Source organism: Rhinolophus sinicus, linkage group LG12 (assembly GCF_036562045.2).
Source record: "Rhinolophus sinicus isolate RSC01 linkage group LG12, ASM3656204v1, whole genome shotgun sequence".
In the NCBI taxonomy this organism is placed as follows: domain Eukaryota; kingdom Metazoa; phylum Chordata; class Mammalia; order Chiroptera; family Rhinolophidae; genus Rhinolophus; species Rhinolophus sinicus.
Window position 1 is genome coordinate 22877760 of NC_133761.1, and position 6161 is coordinate 22883920.

Genomic DNA, 6161 nt, shown 5'->3' on the forward strand with positions numbered 1-6161 from the left:
TTCCTACAGTTGTGTGTGCAAACATTCCAATTTATAAGAAAAGATTTTTCCCAAAGGAATACACTGACCTTTCCAAGTTGAGCTGTTCAGAAATGAGGGGAAAAAAATGCAATGCACTCAGATGCCAAGCGTTTCTGACATTTGTGACAGAAAAAGGAAGTCTGTGATTTGTATTTATCATAGGCCCTGCCTTAGTAGTGGTTGGGTCTGATATGTTTTTTTCTTTTTTTCCCCCTTTCTTTCGCCTTCCCCCACCCCTCCGGTTCAAGCCGTTGTTCCTCAGTCTAGTTGTGTAGGACACAGCTCTCTGGTCCATGCTGGTATTGTGAGCCTTGCACAGCAGCCAGCGGGAGCTCACACCAACCTCCGGCTGCTCAAGGCAGCCCAGCTCCAGGGAGAGCTCTTGTTCACAATCTTTGCTATCGAGGGTGCAGCTCACTGGCCAGTGTGGTAATCAAACCTGTGACCTGGGCATTAGGAGCTCGGGGCTGCAACAACCTGAGCCACCGGGCCAGCCCCCTGATACGTTTTTCTCTTGAGGATTTTTTCATTTTACAAGTCTTGGGGTAGTTTCTGACTCCCATTTTGGCTCTATGAGCACTTTTACAAAATTCACTTATTCCCTGTCTTACCAGGCAACATGTGCACAAGGAAGCAGTAATCTGGGTAATTAAACATAGTAGTGTACAGCAAGCAAATCTTGAAAGAATGTGGGCAAACTCCCAATTGTCCCGAACAAAAACAGTTACAAAGTCCAAATAGAATAAAACATATTTGTATCAGGTAATTATTTTTAAACCAGTGGAAGATATGCTCTGCTGTGACTACTGATTCTCCCACAGTCACAATGATTATGATAACTAATGGTTATATTCCATTAATTATATTTTGATAATTCCACAGAACTTTAAAATTCAGAAAAGATTCAAACGCTAGGCAGAAGAGTTTGTGTGAAAAGACTGGAATATTACAGTAACATCTAAGTTTTGTAAAAGGTGTATCTCTTTCAAAAACTTTTTCTACATTAGAAACAAACAAACAAACAAGAACAATACACAAAACACATGAAAGTGAAGTTTTTTTGGAACAGAGGCACCAGGCCTGCAGGCCCTGCCTTTTGTCTTCCTCGCATCCCCTGTAGTGGTTCCAGTATCTCCTCTGAGAACAACTTGAAAACCAGTTCGCCATACACCAGGTTCTTTGAAAACGGCCAGTTCATGTAAGATCTCCTGAGTGGTAACTCTCAGTTCACTGGAATAGGCAGTGCTCTGGGAAATGATAATGGAGATGTTTTCTAACCTTTTAACACAAATCACAAAACTGTGTTTGCCAGTGCTATTGGTTTGACCTTGAAGAGGATCTCTCACTTCAAGTACAGAGGCCATGTAGTATCTGGGGTTATAGTGAAGTAAAATGATGACGGAAAGCCTGCAGTCCGGGCTCCCATAGTGAAAGCGATGAAAAGCAGAGGTCACAGCTTCTGCTCCCGAGGCTCTAGCGTTCTTCTCGATGGTGGTCTTATCTGACCAGCCTTCAGGGGTATCGTCACTCTTCTTCCCTGAAAGTGTCATTTCTGATCAAAGCTATTTGAATAAAGTTGAAAAATTAAATGTTTGCCAGACTAGAGCTGTTATGGACTGAAATATGAAAACTATTAACAACGGCAATATTTCTCTAATTTGATGGTACAATAAGAACCTCCCTCCCTTCCTTGCAATCAAATAGCTCACAGTGTTTGAAATGGTTTGGCAGCCTCACTTTCCACAGTAAACAATAGGTGCTGACATTTTAAACTGACCTTTAATTCTTCTGAACCAGCACATTATTTCTGGCTTGTTGGTAGCATAGAGAAAATGAAAAACAAAAGCAGGCTTAATAATTTTCACATCTCTCACTGAATGCAGTATATGGAAAAAGTTTTTTTTTAAATGATCACCCTTGTATTACCTGACTCCACAAGGGATCCTTTTAATCGTGACAGGGAATAATGAGGCTCCAATACATGGCAGACCGTCAAAAAGGAATGAAAAGCACTTGTGTACTTTAAACTTACATGAGGCAAATAAAATATATCCATATTCTTACGCACATCTTATTTTACTTATTGCTACAATAAAGTATGGGGTCAAATTTAAAAAAAAAAATTCATTCCAGGGGCCACTATATCTAATGATGATGTCATTTTTCTCCGTAAAATAGGTAAGCACCCATTTTATTCAGGGATAGTCAGCAGGTTTGGAAATTGCAATGCTGTGTAAATTAAGCATTCCAATTAAGGTTTGAATATTTTAATAAATGAAACCAACTATGGGAAGAAGTTAGTATATCTTTTTTTTTTAACTTTTATTTATTTAAATGTGTTTTTCCAGGACCCATCAGCTCCAAGTCAAATAATTGTTTCAATCTAGTTGTGGACGGCGCAGCTCACTGGACCATGTGGGGATCAAACCGGCAACCTTGTTAAGAGCACTGCGCTCTAACCAACTGAGCTAACCAGCCTCCCAAGAAGTTAGTATCTTATAATGAGCCAAAATTGACCTAAGACTAAGAAAACATAACAATTTCTCTCGACATACCACCAACTCAGTGTACGTCCTTTGAATTTCCTATGCATGGAGATCGTTATTTTTCCTGTGTCAATCACTCTCAAACCAGATCCTAAAGACACGAGTTAACTGGACAAGGTCAAGTACAGTTTGTGGCAGGAAGGTCTCTGGGTACAGTACTCGGCTGCACATGCAGCATGAAACCTGTGACTTTGGCCTCATTAGAACTATGACCCAATCAAGTGAGCAAATTGGCCTATGCAAATGTATGAATATAAGCCACATTTCATTTTGTCTTGATTAAATCTGACCCAAGTAAACTGGGAATACATCATTACATGACATTGACACTCAACTACAGTTGTTATTTACATGAAAATAAAAGTCAAGCTAGTTTCCTTCATATTCATTAATTTCTTAGGAAACACAAATGGGTATTATCGACTATAATTTGTAACATCGTCTTCATCGAACCAGAACTAGAGAAGAAATTCTAAAGGTTAACTCTTTGGCAGCTCATAGTTTCAAGTAAAGAGGGGCCTTAGAAACTATAGTCCACCTAGAATGCTGATTAACCACTAATATAACCTGCTTGTTATTTTCCTTTCCGTTAATCTAACACATAATCACCTTTCTAAGCTTTGGGTTCCTTTTAAGTGAAATGGGGATAATGTCTACCTCACTGGATTGTGAGGAGTCATTGATACAGACACATAGACAGTGATGAGCTCATAATACATGTTAATGCTCTTATTAAACTTGCAGTTCAACTTAAAGGTGTGTAAAAATTACTATTGCAAGATCAGTCACCTTCTCCCACTCTCCACAGAAAAGGGCCTGCCAGTATCAGTACACAATGAGACACGGGAAAAGTGTGTACAAGATCACATAAGGAAGTGTGTACAGGGCCTCATAACAACATCCATTTGTTGAGCACTTACAAATAATGCCAGGCACTATACTGAACACTTACAAAGTCTGTTAATCCTTAAAACCATCTCCATCTAAAAGATTTGCAAACTCAGTTTAATACCGCACCATCTCTGCAGCAGTTCTGAGACCTCTTGAGCTCTCAAAATTGGTATGATCAGATTAGTCTACAAGCAGAGTACCTGCATATATAGCCAGGAAAATTCCCTGAAAAAGAAGGCTGAGATGACTTGGGTCGGCCACCGACTTCAGTGACTGTTTCTCTGCAAGGATTAGAAGTGTCAGCAACAGCTCTGCAAGGGTAGAAATCTGTTGTATGAGATAGGTTAAGAGGGGGCTCCCAGAATATGTCTCTTTCCAGCCCTAGATTGAGGCTTCTGGTGATAAAACACCTTACTCTCAAAACTTATTCTGGTTACTGAGAGTGCCCAGTGGCTATGACTGGCCATGAGGGGCACTGAAGATAAAAGGTAGGAAGCAAAGTTAAAAAAAAAAATTTTTTGACTACAAAACGAGTCAGTAACTAGCTATTACTGTAACCTTGGAATAGCCTTGGTTGTGTTAAAGGAATGTGAATGAAGTAAATTACATCAAGAAAAAAAGAAGTCTTTGCTATGAGACAGCACCTCCAATTTTAAGTCTATGTAAATGGTAAAACACAAGCTAAACTACATAGGATTAAACAAAATGTGTACGTTAGCTCTATCAGGCCCAGACCATCCCTTTAGTAAATATGTTATTATTGACAAAATTTAGGCTTTTTGTAACATTGGCTCTGGTTAGATTTACACTCTACTGCTAGTTTGTGGTGTTGGAAGCTCCACCGAGATGCCAGTTTCCATAGTTACCATCTTCTTCTCAACAACCAATCTTCACTCAGGAGTAGTCACTGCCTTGGCCAGAGGCAAGTTCACGTCAAAATTGAGGAATTCAGATGTTGAATTTTAACTGTCATTTCTAACATGTCCACTCAATTCAACATGCTACTCAAAAAGAGCCAAGAAGCAACTAGAGGATATCCTCCCTAAAGTTTAGTAAGAGGACAGCTGGAAACCGTAAATGTATATATAAAAACACAAAGTACCTTTCACACGTCTTTGCTTACTTATCTCAGTACATGAAATACAATTCAGATAATGAATAGGACTTCACTTATTCTATGTATGCTTGTCTGTATTTCTTCTTTACTTCTAATGTGCTTTTAAAACTGATAATTCTTTATTAAAATTAAGAAGAAAACAGAAGCCATAAATTTAGAAGCTGAAGAGCCAGTTTGCTCCCATGAAATGTTTACCATATGTATTTAACTCCATGACTTCTTTTGGGACAATATACCCAATTTAATACAGGAATTTAGTTTACAAACCACGGAGGTTAAAAAAAAAATTCAGAAATGTTATCTATTCTTTCCATGAGAAAAATCTCTTCCTAATTAATCATACAAACTATAATTTCTAACCAGTCTAATAAACAAATAAACAAAAAGCAAACAAAAAACAAAATCTCACATACATAAAAATGATGACCAAAGCAGACTTCAATACTCGTCAACTGTTAGGGAAAAACAGTAAAATTTATTGTATGTACTAAGGTGGAGGTTATCCTTTATGAACCAAATTTAGAAAATCATGTAGCATTTCCATAACTAAAAATGAATAAATACAAATGAGGGAAGAGAATTACATTTATATATTATTAAAATTTTGAGTCTAATTCTATTTAAGTGGGACTTTATTGGCAAAAACTCTCTAATAAACATAACTGAAAGTGTGGTTTGGGGCTATAAAAAGCTTTCTACTAAAGTTAAATTTCAACTGATTCCACAATCACATTGAGTCTGAAAGCTTAGGCTAAATTTAGGGAGCTCTCCTTGTATAGTTTGTCATTTTAAATATGAAATACTCCTTTAATTCAAATATATGAGCAATTTTGGGCCTGTAGAGTATCCATGACATTTTAAAATCCACAAAATGTTAATTTGGGGCAATAACTTTTAAGAAAGTAAAAACCTTTAAAAATTCTAAAGCTACAGAAAACCAGGCTGGATGTATTTTGTCAAGGAAAAAATTAATGGGATTTTAAACTATTAAATGTACATTTTTTTCCCCTATGAACACAGTATGTATTTTATTTCCTTAAAACTATTTTGGAGCTAGTCAACACCGAAAAGTAAAAATATTATTATTCCTATCTTGGTTTATAATTAAATAAATCGATAATGTTATCTTAACCCACAACACAGGTAACCTGCATTATGTCAGATATTTAAAACTGATATAGAAATCATCTAAAAGCTTTAAAATATTAGAACTGAAGGCATTCTGCATTTGTAAATTAATGGCTTTTGGGGAGGAGGAATGAAGGTACTTAAAGAGACCATAATGTTTTAAAATCCACAAAAAAAGGGAAAAATTACTGACACTAGTTTTTAAAACTCACAAGTTGTAATAATGTAAAACAAATTTGCCATTTTATCTGATTTTCAGTATGTTTATACATGCAATATAAATTACAAATATTTATAACATTACATCACCATCTAAAAGAAAACAGATGTACAAAAATCTTTATGATAAATAAAATTATTGCATTTGATGTCATTTTCTTGAAAACTCAAATGATCGAATTCCTTAATGTTGTACTGAACATAAATAATACTAGTTCAAGTCAGAGGAAATGTATGCC